This window comes from Chelonia mydas, chromosome 5 (assembly GCF_015237465.2).
Source record: "Chelonia mydas isolate rCheMyd1 chromosome 5, rCheMyd1.pri.v2, whole genome shotgun sequence".
In the NCBI taxonomy this organism is placed as follows: domain Eukaryota; kingdom Metazoa; phylum Chordata; order Testudines; family Cheloniidae; genus Chelonia; species Chelonia mydas.
In genome coordinates, this window is record NC_051245.2 from 71,540,543 (window position 1) to 71,553,287 (window position 12,745).

Genomic DNA, 12,745 nt, shown 5'->3' on the forward strand with positions numbered 1-12,745 from the left:
TTGCTACAAAACAAGGACCAGAAAAGTCAACCCAAATTAAAGACACAAAGTTACTTTAAAAAAAAAAGAGAGGGGGAACTGGGCTTATTTAGTTTGCAGAAGAGAAGAGTGATGCGGGATTTGATAGCAGCCTTCAACTACATGAAGGGAGGTTCCAAAGAGGATGGAGCTAGGCTGTTCTCAGTGGTGGCAGATGACAGAACAAGGAGCAATGGTCTCAAGTTGCAGTGCGGGAGTTCTAGGTTGGACATTAGGAAACACTATTTCACTAGGAGGGTGGTGAAGCACTGGAATGGGTTACCTAGGGAGGTGGTGGACTCTCCATCCTTAGAGGTTTTTAAGGCCTGGCTTGACAAAGCCCTGTCTGGGATGATTTTGTGGGTGTTGGTCCTGCTTTGAGCAGGGGGTTGGACTAGATGACCTCCTGAGGTCTCTTCCAACCCTAATCATCTATGATTAATGAATGAAGTCAAACTCCTTACCTCCAAGAGGTAACAGCATTCACTGGAAGAGTGCCTAAGCATCCAGACAGGCTGGTGACCCTCTACCATCTACAATTGTGAAGTCAGAGCAGGGCATAACCCCTAACCCTTATGGCCCCTTGGGCAGGACAAACCCATTCAACGAATCCATTGGGATAACAAAAATGTAAACGGGCAAATATACATTATAGATTCATAGAAAAGCATTTGCTCCAAGGAGCTGTGCCAGGAATTATGGCAACAATCCACAAGCCCTGTAACACTAGCAAAAGGAAGGCATGGATGTTGAGCACCAAGTATACCTAAATCAGGATCACTAGTGTGGATGCACTGCACTGTTACAACTAGTACTGATAATGGTGCAGTTCTTTACTGTAGATGGGGCTTAAGTGCTAGTCAGTGTCACACTGAGTTAAGAGAAGAAGAGATTTACATTTCCTGGAGTTACTATTCCAACTGTCTCTGGTTTGCCCACCAGATGTCATCTGAAAAACACCTAATCACTTGTAGCAGCATTGAATTTCCTGATAATTTTTCTTTATAGAAACAAACAGCACATATGTTACAGTCTCTGATATACATAATAGAATACTGATATGTAAAACCAAATGGGATAGAAAGTTTCTGAATGGAAGTTTTCTAGGAGGGAGTTTAAAGTTTCCTTTATATGCAATACACAAAGAGGTTCTAAACCTTGTCCCTAACCTCCTTCCCTTTCTTCTCCCTCCCACCTCACCACAACCATGCCCCAGCACCACCAGATGCGTTATAAATACGTAAAATGGACAAGAGTCTGAATATAAGAGTGCAACTAACCCTTGGTAATTTGGTACGACATGCAACCATTCCAGTGTACCCCAGAAGTCTTTGAACTGGTTCCTATGGTATTTCAAAGGAAACTCCATTTTCCTAGTACTTCTTCATAGAAATCATATAGGAATCAAAGCAATGGTTTTGTGGGGTCTTCTGGAATCTATGGGGAAAAAGTTGCAAGTGCTTTTCTGTAATAAAAGAGCAAACTAAGAACTGGAACATTGCTGCAAGGCATAATGCCAGAGAAAAATCAACATGAGCTGCTTTGATGGTAACAGAAATAGCTAGTTGATTGTAAATGATGAAGGACCTTGACATACTTCCAAAATGATAGTTGAAAGAGAGAGAAGTGAAATGTCACACTGATTACTAATTGTTTGCTTGTTTTGTCCGGAATAGACCCCTCAAATGTCCATCAGCAGACACTATAACAAAGGGCATTAGTCTACTAATAAAAATTGTGTTTTTTATACAGGATTCCTAAAACTTGTTGGTCTGTCTCACATGCTGTATTAACACACTACACTTCCACACTGGAGCCAATCCAAAATTACTGTTTGTACTAATAAAGGCTGTAGATCCTGCCCTAAAACAGCTAGATCATGCAATACATATAGCCCTAAGGCCTGGATAATAGTCGGGGCAGAGAATTATATGGGCCCGTGGTGCCAGTGCTCCAGCAATATTCAGGGCCTGTGGCCCGGCTCCACCAATGTTTGGGGCCGGGTCTCTCTCCTGGCCCTGCCTGCCGCCCCCGTGCGCCTCCCCTGAGCGTCCCTGCCTGCACTCTGGGCAGCGGGCGGCTGCCCTGCCACTCCGCTCTGCCAGCTCCTGGCATCAACTGCCACCGCAGGGTCCTAGCACCTCCAAACCATAGTGCCAGGGCAGGAGGACCCTGACCCTGCCCTTCCGCCTCAAACGGACGGACCCTTCCCTTTTCCGGCAGGACCCTCCACCAGCACAGGGGGCCCCATGACCACAGTCACTGCTCCTGCTCTATGCTGGGCAAGGGGCAGCCCCATCCCCCACCCCAGTGAGGCTACAGTGAGGGGCGGCAGCAGCAGGGGAGGAGGCGCACACATGATGGCAGCCTGCAGCCCTCATCCCTGCACCCCAACCCTCTGCCCAAATCCCTCTCACATCCCAAGCCCCTCAGCCCCACCCCAGGGCCCTCTATTTTTAAAAATATATATTGGCTTACATGGGGGCTGGGGGGGACTTGGACCCGTTCTGGCCACCAGCAAAAATTATACAAACCTGTCACCCCTGATAACAGTGTTATCCATCACAGACCGATTTGTTTCATGTCCTGCGTATATGTACGGTACAGATCCTGCAACACAACAAGATTGAAATCCAGGGGAACTGAGGATGCTCAGCACTTTACAATGGTTACTCAGTCCCTTGTGAGACTGAGCCTTAGTCTGCTCATTCTCATGTTCCAATTAGTTCAGGCAGGCCAGACTACCTCCCTACAACTAGAGATACAAAGGAGGCCTTTCCTGCACTGCACCTTCATCTCAGTGTCAGAACCCAAAGTATGCCCTGTCCTGCCAGTCTCTAAACAATCTCACACTCCAATTAGCTCTAGACTACTCAGTAATTATACTGCACACATCCCTTGACTTTCTCCAGATCAACACACCCCATCCCACTGGCTCCAGAAAATGTTCACATAAAGCCAAGATAGTGCAATGGTTCCTCCTACTAAAAAGGGAATGTGTTCAGCTGCTTGTGTAATGGTGAACTTCACAGGGTTGGCTTTTTGTCTGAAACATTTTTGTACAGTTTTGCTTCAAAGACCTTCTGCAAAGAGCCCAAGTATTAAAAGAACAGAGAAAATTACTAGGGGCCTGGAGACAGTGGCCTAGTTTCAGCAAGTATTCCTGGAGAAATTAGATGGTAGATAAGATAAAACTACCATCTACTATCCTCAGGACTATCCACTAAATTAGGCCACCATTTTCAGACCTTTGTCACCCTGTCTGTTCTCATTTTTTAAAATTATTTATTTTTAAAACACAAAAGGAAGTGTCTTTCTATCAGGAAAAAAACTGCTTTTTATGCTTACCCGAAGTGAAAGTTGGATTTCCACAGTAAAAGTGAAGTGGAAGATCAAAAGTAAAGTGAAATACAGAATAAATAAATTCTTTCTAGGATCTCAAATGAATAAAGGAATCCTGAATTGAAGTGCCTCATTCGCTCCTGATTTACAGCCATGTAACTGACACCAGAATTAGGCCTTTCATTAGTTCATCCTGATTCTTCCGTTTTCCCCCCTACTCCTTTTTTGCCCTTTTCTATTCTCTAAGATTTCCTTACATCTCCTCACTTGCAAGCAATCCCAGGACTATTCTAACTCTTCTCTCTCCCCTCACTCCTCTTCCTCCAGAAAAAGAACAAGAAAGTTATTACAAATATATCTGAAGGAGAAAAACAATGGAGTATTACATATACAGTAAAACACGAGAAGTACTTTGTAACTAGCATAAATTAAATCTCCGAGTTGTAAACAAATTGTTTTCAATGTGCCAAAAGCAATGCAATGCTTCAAAGTCCAATGCACAAGGAGAGCTGCATAACAGCAGTGATTCATGTTAGAGCTAACAACAGCATGGCAACCAAGGATAAAGCACTGCTAAAGCAAAACTACAGAAAGCTTTAGGTTTAGCCAAGTCTCAACAAAGCAATAAAGCAGAGGCTCTCCCTCACACACATTTGCATACACTCTTTCACTCAGCAATCTGAGCTGCTGCAGGTAGTTAAAACTGGCACACGTCTGAGACCCTCAGTCCTGTTGGACCTTCAAACCTTCCTCAGCAGCTGTTTCCTTCAGCTCTTCTTCACCATGACTCCTATCAGCTCCGATGATTCTCTAAAAACGGTGTGTCTTCATTCCTGACTAAAGTAGTCAAACTCGGTGCACTTTGTGCCTTCTCTTTAGAAGACTTCCTTTTAAAGCACCCTAACAGGAGAGATGCCTTCTCAATTGAAAGGTTTTGGCTGCCTGGAATCCTTTCTTCCTTCTTTTATTTAAAGGGCAAGATACCACACCACCTCAAATCACCATGAGCAATACTCTAAACATAATAAACAAGAAGCCAGAGATAGATAAAATAATTCCTCAGCAACATCATGAAGATTTATTCGAGAAGTGTGCCCTGCAGAAAGAATTACTCCCAAGTTTGTGAAGAAAATGGCTTACAGGCAACAGCTGACCTTAACAAGAAGAGCAAAGAAAATGTGGCTGTTTAGGAATGTTATATCACAGACTGCAAAGAAAGATTCATCTGGTTCTGTCACTGATTTAGTACCTGATCCTACCCCCAGTACAGTCAGTGGGAGTTTTGTCATTGACTTCATTGGGGCAGAATAAGGTCTTAAGTTTTTAATCACATGCTTTTACTTTTCTATTTCCTAGAATGCATCATAATGAGCATAACAAAGTGATTACATTAGTAGAGACTGGAACTAAGGAGCCAATTTTTCATATTTGCTGTGTCCATAATTTGCATTACAATCACAGTAAATCTGCATGCAAATAACCACTTAGGCAACTCACTGATCAGTGGTGTGCACAGTTAGTGACTGCAAACCATCACAGCAACCACACCAGCAAATTGTGAGCAAACCGTTTTTGTGCATGCATTTCTGAAGATGTCTAAAAGACCCAAATCATGTGAATTTCATTTAAAATATTCTTCACAGAGACAAATCTTTGCAACTCAAAAGAAGAAACTATAAATTAAAAGTCTGCCTTTAGCAATTGTAAAGAAATATTCATACTATCCAAATCCTGGTCCAAGACTGAGCTTTAAATGGCAACAGCAATTACTAATGATCAGGGCTGTAAATGTAAAAGACGGTAAGAGAACACTTCAACCTCTCTGGCCACTCAGTAAAAGATTTAAGGGTTGCAATTTTGCAACAGAAAAGCTTCAAAAACAGACTCCAGCGAGAAACTGCTGAGCTTGAATTAATATGCAAGCTAGATAACATTAACTTGGGTTTGAATAGAGACTGGGAGTGGCTGGGTCATTACATATATTGAATCTATTTCCCCAAAGTTAAGTATCCTCACACCTTCTTGTCAAGTGTCTAAATGAGCCATCTTGATTTTCACTACAAAAGTTTTTTTCTCCTGCTGATAATAGCTCATCTTAATTAATTAGCCTCTTACAGTTTGTATGGCAACTTCCAACTTATCTGTATGTATATATATTTCTTCTTACTGTATGTTCCATTCTATGCATCTGATGAAGTGGGCTGTAGCCCATGAAAGCTTATGCTCTAATAAATTTGTTAGTCTCTAAGGTGCCACAAGTACTCCTGTTCTTTTCTCTGGAGGTGATAGGCATTATCAGGACAGGATTGTATTCCTAACAGCCCACTAGCACCTTATTTCAATGTGACTAGTTTGGAATGTGAGGATGTGACCATTCGTTTCCCAGCTTCTGGCTGCCTCTGCTGCTTAGCCAAAGATCTTAGCCTAAGAACAGGGCCTCAGACTGTCACAGTAAGAGAAGGTCCTTACACTGGCAGACAGTGATTTTGATTCTTTCTTTTATACCTCTATAACTAGCTAAGTGATAAGAATACACCTAAATTCTTAGAGTATAGGCCTTTACAGACTGGCCTGAATATCTATATCCTAACAGGTATGTCTATACTGCCATCAGAGGTGCGATTGCAGCTCAGGCAGGCATACCCATGCTAGCTTTAATCTAGCTAGAGCTGCTAAAAATAGCAATGAATGTGTGTAGCAGTGCAGGCTCTACAAGCCCACCCACAATCCTAGGTACATACTTGCATTGCTAGCTTAGTCTGAGGTCTGTGCCACCATGTCTTCACTGCTATTTATAGCCACACTAGCTAGATTAAAGCTAGCCCTGATATGCCTACCAGAGATGCAATCACATCTCTGATCGCAGTGTAGACATACTGTAAGTGTCAGACAAGCATTTCAGGTATCTGAATCGGAACTGGAAACACCAATTTTCTCCAGCATAGACAGGGATGAAAAATAGTGGGCCAGATCCTCCCTGGGTGTAAATCTGTGTCACTCTGTTGTCCTTAGTGAACCTTTGCCAATGTATAGTCCTGGAGGGTCTATTTTCTGAATTGTTTGGGTGGACTAATGCCACATTCAATGAGTATTCTTGAGCCAAATCAACTCCAATAACAAGACTATGTTCTCACTATTTTTTCCTTATGTCAGAGATGTGTCCCTTTCAAAGCAGAAAATGAACATAGGTCAACAAAGCACTTTTGACTAACCCCCAAATGTCGCCAAAAAGAGTTGTGCGTCAAGCTGATGTTTTCACTGGAAATGAAGAGAGCATCAAGATGTACCAAATACCTCAGCCTACATTGGAGGAGCATATTTCCTTGACATGCATAATATGATATCCAATACATAAGGAACTGTAGGTAGCTAGAATAGAGCAGAGGCAGCATGATACAGTGAACAGGAAATATGACTGGGAATCACAAGATTTGGATTCTGTCTCCAACTCTGCTACTGAATTGCTGTGTGACCTGGCACAAATCGCAATCTTTGTGTGCACACCTCCCCATCTTTACCATAGGGAAAATACCTTTCTTTGTGAAGTACTGTGAAAGCTATGGATGGAAAATGTTGTGTAATTACTAAGCATCATTACTGTTACATATTTATGTTGTTCTCCTTAAAATAAGAGCCTCAACTTTATTTAATTATGTGGATTGAAATATAAATACACCAAATCATTTTGAATATCGTTGGCAGTTTCCCTCTCACTTTAGTGACATTGTGTTATCTGATTAATATCTTTGTACTACTTGTCAGCCACATGTCTGAAACACATTATGCAGAAGATACATTGCCCCAGACAAACATGCAGTCTGTGGACAGTAGTCTCTCCGTTTTAACTAGCATGTATCATAAACCCTCTGTGAAACAACAGCAGTTAGTTATATAACCTGCAGAAACTTGTTGTGACTGAAAAGCCATTGTAGAACATGGCAGCGACTGTGAAGTATGCTCATTTGCCCCTGTCACAGCACTGACAGGATGTTGTAGCCGACTGAATTATTTGGTCAGCCACTAGGTATTCTGCAAAGTTGATCAAATAGTCGGGAAAGATGAGGGACTGTAAGCCTGATTCTCCTCTCACTTACACTGGTGTAAATCAGGAATAACTCCAGTGATTACACTGGCATAAGTAAGAGGAGACGCTATCTGGCTATGAAACATATCTTGGAAGATGAGTGGAGAGGGGGTATGAGCAACCATGCCATCTGTTGCATAGCTCACTGATAGCTTTAGCCAAAATGTGTTGAGCACTATACCGTACAGCTTTAGGACCTGTTAATCAGGTGAGACAGTTAATAGGGAATCACAAGGATAATAGGTCAGCAGAAACGCAGCGGATAAAAGTAATTATTTGTAGTGAGCTGAATACAAGTGTGGACTGGAATCTAAAGACTGCAACCAGAAGGCTAGCAGTTTAAATGCTGGGTAAAGCAATATACTCACAGAGCCAGCTGCTAAATAGGTCTGTGGTGATGTCCGTGACACTGCTTGATGGCGTGTACAGGTGTCAGTTTTTCACATTTCCCATTCATACTAAACACAATAGTCCTCACACCATTAATACTATGGATGATTCTAGTGGCAGGTATTATGGATCTGATTCTTCTCTCACTTATATCAATTTCCAATCAGGAGTGATTTTATTTTGCACTTGTGTGAGAGAAGAACCAGGTCCTGCAGATTTGGTCCAGGCTCACGCTATGACCCTCTTTGTGCTGTTTTGGCAGCACAAAGGGGCTTTAATGTTCTTCTACATGGATAACTGAGGACTGTCTCATGCTGGCACTATCCCACTCACTGTCATTTTCCCTAGAATAATAGGTGTGGTGAGGACATGCCAGTGGTGAAAAGAGGTATAGTTTCAATGCTCTGCCCTTGGGATCCAGCACGAGATGTCATAATTTGGAGTTACCTTCAGGCTGTTCCAAGTTACATCCAGGGCTAAACTACTCCCCGAGCAGTCCTGGGGGCATGAGAAGTACAAAGACAAATTAAAACTAACTTTGCACCAATCCTACCTTCCATCCCAAAATAGTTATCTGATATGTTCACTTCAGCTCTTGGTATCCACATACTACTGAACCAGCTGCTAGACTTCTAGGCCTTCTTTCCTTTCCAAAAGCACATGGCTGTAGAGCACCTAGACCCTTCTCGATGCTGTAGAAATAAAACGACAATAACGAATACTGAAACAAAACACCATTCAGACTGACAACTTGCATTATCAAAGCCTATGTTAAAAAAGGTATTAAACTGATAGCAGAGGACTGCAGTATTTCATTTGGTAATGTATCCTAGATTTGAAGATGATAGAATTGGAATTTGGAAAACATCTTTCAGATCATCTAATTCAAGCTGAAAAGAACCTACGCTATCAACTTATCAACATTTTCCTCTGAACCCTTTAGTGATTGTGCTGCAACGTCCTCACCATTAAACACTGTTCTACTCTGCCTTATCTTCTCAACAGAAAGCTTTTCCTAATATCCAAGCCAAATTATTTCCCGCCCCCCCAACTTGACTCGTTTTATCAATCCATTCCACTACGAATAATGCTCTCCCCTCTTCTATACCATCTCCTTTCAGTTAGTTAAGAAGAGTTATGTCCACTCCCATTAAATATAGTTTTCCTAGGAGGAGCAAATATAGATCCTTCAGTCTCTCCTTGTAAGTCAGAGTCTCAAGACCATTTATCATTTGTGTTGCCCTTCTTTGAACTTTACCTTTTGCATTGTAAGATAGTTTGTTTTGTTTCTGCAGCACCAATACATAGAGAATTTATAAAAAGTTTATCAAGTCAAACAGCCATTTGGTAGGTCCTGGGGACATCTCAAATGGTTGTATGATTGGATCCTTCATTTCTACCTATGCTCTGTATTGTTCTTTATGCTTAGAGCATCCTGATTCAGCCCAAGTTTAGTTTAGAGCCCCTTGCAGGCTTTAGAATCATGGATTCCAAGTCCAGAAGGGACTATTGTGATTATCTCGTCGGGCCACAGAACTCCCCAGAATAATTCTTAGAGCAGATCTTTTGGAAAACATCCAGTCTTGATTTTAAAATGATCAGTGATGGAGAATCTACCATTGGTTAAAAATGTTTGCATTATTTCCAGTATAAATTTCTTTAACTTCACCTTCCAACCATTGAATTGTGTTATATATTTCTCTGCTAGATTGAACAGCCCATTATTGAATATTTTTTTTCCATGTAGGTGCTTATAGACTATGATGGTTCTGAACCCACTGAGGATCTCCTATTCATGGAGAGTCCCCAGCTGGGAGGTTATGGGTGGTTTCCACTCTTTTTGCATCACTCAGCTGGCATAAAAGGAACAGAGTGTGGTGGTGGATCTGTCCCATTATCTTACACATCTTTACATTAAAGACCTGAAGTCAGAGCTTCCTGTACAGTAAGGCTGCTTTGTATCATGCCTTAAAGCTACTTGAACAGGCCCTGGAGGATTTACCCTATGTTGGGGGATCCTCAGGTGGCACAGAGCTGCCATAGTGGCTCCTATGAGTTCCTTTTTCCCTGGCTGATGATGCAGAGGATGTGGCTGGGGAAAAGCAAGCTTGTCTGGAGCATCCCTATGCACTGACTGCCAAAGTGTTGACTTAGGGATATAAGCAGCTGGTGCAAAAATGAACAGTCCTGAAGTTGATCTACTATATGATGGGAAGCAGCCTGATGGCTGGACATCCCCAGGAAGAGCACAGCTCACCTACAGCTCAGGGTTTGGGGAACTCCTTTCCATCCTAGTCTCAATCCATCCTCTTTGTGAACACAATGCATATAATTTAGACTTCCAACAACCAGGTTATTCCTGTGCACCCTGTTTCCTCCCCACCAGCTCCATTTACACATTACTACATGAGCAAAACTGTGTGGAACTGTGTGTCCCCAAATAGCAAGCCCCAAATATCCTCTCTCAAATTAGTCTGGCAAATTTTCAAACTAGAGCCATCTTTTTCCCCCTATGCTACTAGGCTTTATATCTACAAATTTAATCCTTGTCAAATTTATAGTCTGCAGGATCCAGCCCTTGGTGTAACCACTTACACACACAGGTAGCTTTACTCACTTGAGTGATCCCCATTACTAACATGAGTAAAGTTATGCACATGCAATAAATATTTGCAAGGTTGTGCCCCAATTTATTAATGTATAACACCCGTCCCAGTACAGATCCTTAACGGACCCCTCTTGGGTACATCTGTCCATTCTGATTTAATACCATTGATAATAAGCTTATCTATCATCCCTTTATTTTCTTACCTGGATGTTATACAATAAGGTTATGTCCCTATGAGCTTCCTCTGTAGTAATGTACCTTACTAAAATCCAAGTAAATTACTGTCTGCCCACCCCCTTGTTCTTATCCATCTGGTCTGTTGCTGTACCTTACAAGACCTGTTGTAGGGGATAGTTTAATTCTTTTAATCTGTATTTTTACAGAGGGTAGCTTTCAGCTATATTTTGAAGATGTGGAAAATGAATAAAAATTCAAGAAAGGTATTTTATCTTATTTCAACCTGAGTTTTACTATCCCCTGAAAGAATGACTGAGATCTTTATAAATATCCCAGAGGTGCTTCTGAAGAAAAACAAAGCCATCTGCTGGGGTCATGATTGGCAATTAGGGGAAATCAGCAGCAAAGGAATCTACGCTTATTGTCTGTGTCTCCTCAGTGCAGCTCCTGAGAATTAATACAGAAGAATTATTGCCAAACAAAATACACAAACATCAAGCTTTTCCACAGCCATTCCACTTGCCTAGCTGATGTTGTAGCAGACTGGTAACACTTAGGGTATGGTCAGAAGGTGTTCTGTAGTGATATCAAACCAGGCTATATTTCTCACTACAGTAAATCCACCTTAAGCAACCACCCAAGGGACAGAAAAAAATGTTTGCATAATTGAGGGTAGTCTTCCCAATAAAGGTGAAGTAAAATTGTACTAAATGGGTGAGATCCTGGTCTGTGCTGTGCCTGCTTTCCACAACACAGCTAACACAAAGTACTCGTAAAGTGTGCATACCTGGACCTGGGACGATCACTCCAATGGGGGTTCTTTCAGTGTGGTTGAGCTGGAATAGCAGCTCCTATTAGAACTGGTCAAAAAAAAAAATCGATAGAATGGTTTCTTAGGTCCAAGATATATATAAAGAGAGACTACCACCCCACCACCTCTCTCTCTCTCAAAATTTTTCAAAAGGTCTTGGTTTTGTTCTGATGCAGAACAAAAACATTTTGAAAACTCAAAACATTTCACAAAACAGAATTCTTATTTTCTAGCCACCCGTAGCTCCTACACCACCTGCTTCTTCCTGCAACCAGTGTAGGGGGTACGGATAGAAAAAGTAGGCACTGCTTGTGTTATTAACAGCCCGTGCAACATACAGCAGGTCTAATTGTTCCTTTCTTCTGTGTGCTGCCTGGTTTTTATGACAATCACTGGATCCTACACATCTCTATCAGCTTTTGCTGAACTCATCTAAATTACACACACAGAGTTCTCTGGGGAGGGGTCAATACTCAGCAGGCTTTGGGGAACACCAACTCAGCAGCTTGGAAGTTTGGCCCTTAAATGACAGATCATGTGACTCTTCAAATATATTTCACTCACTTAAACAGAAATTAAAAGGTACAGCGACTAGAGTGAAATCCCTGCAAGCTGCATGGACACTTTTCAAAGTCACCATAATAGAGGCTCAACTTAAATGAATACCCCAAATTAAAAAACACAGTAAAAGAACTAAAAAAGAGCCACCGTGGCTTAACCACCATATAAAAGAAGCAGTGACAGATAAAAAGGCATCTTTTAAAAAGTGGAAGTCAAATCCTAGTGAGGTAAATAGAAAGGAGAATAAACACTGCCAAATTAAATGTAAAAATGTAATAAGAAAAGCCAAAAAGGAGTTTGAAGAACAGCAAGCCAAAAACTCAAAAGGTAATAACAAAATGTTTTTTAAGAACATCAGAAGCAGGAAGCCTGCTAAACAACCAGTGGGGCCCCTGGACAATCGAGATACAAAAGGAGCACTTAAAGATGATATAGTCATCACAGAGAAACTAAATGAATTCTTTGCTTCAGTCTTCATGGCTGAGGATGTTAGGGAGATTCCCAAACCTGAGCCGTCTTTTGTACGTGACAAATCTGAGGAATTGTCACAGATTGAGGTGTCATTAGAGGAGGTTTTGGAATTAATTGATAAACTTAACAGTAACAAGTCACCGGGACCAGATGGCATTCACCCAAGAGTTCTGAAAGAACTCAAATGTGAAATTGCGGAACTATTAGCTATGGTTTGTAACCTGTCCTTTAAATCAACTACTGTACCCAATGACTGGAAGATAGCTAAGGTAATGCCAATATT

General features: G+C 41.6%; 1 long non-coding RNA gene across 1 annotated transcript in view; it reads right to left on the minus strand.

Annotated features, from left to right (window-relative positions):
• LOC122465783 overlaps positions 1–11,469 on the minus strand; it is a 17,015-nt gene extending 5,546 nt beyond the window's left edge. Inside the window, exons 1-3 of the long non-coding RNA XR_006290834.1 lie at positions 11,407–11,469; positions 8,388–8,526; positions 1,299–1,455 (exon numbers count right to left, since the gene is read on the minus strand). This is a non-coding gene — a long non-coding RNA (uncharacterized LOC122465783). The remainder of the gene's footprint in view (positions 1–1,298; positions 1,456–8,387; positions 8,527–11,406) is intronic.
• Positions 11,470–12,745: the final 1,276 nt, after the last annotated feature.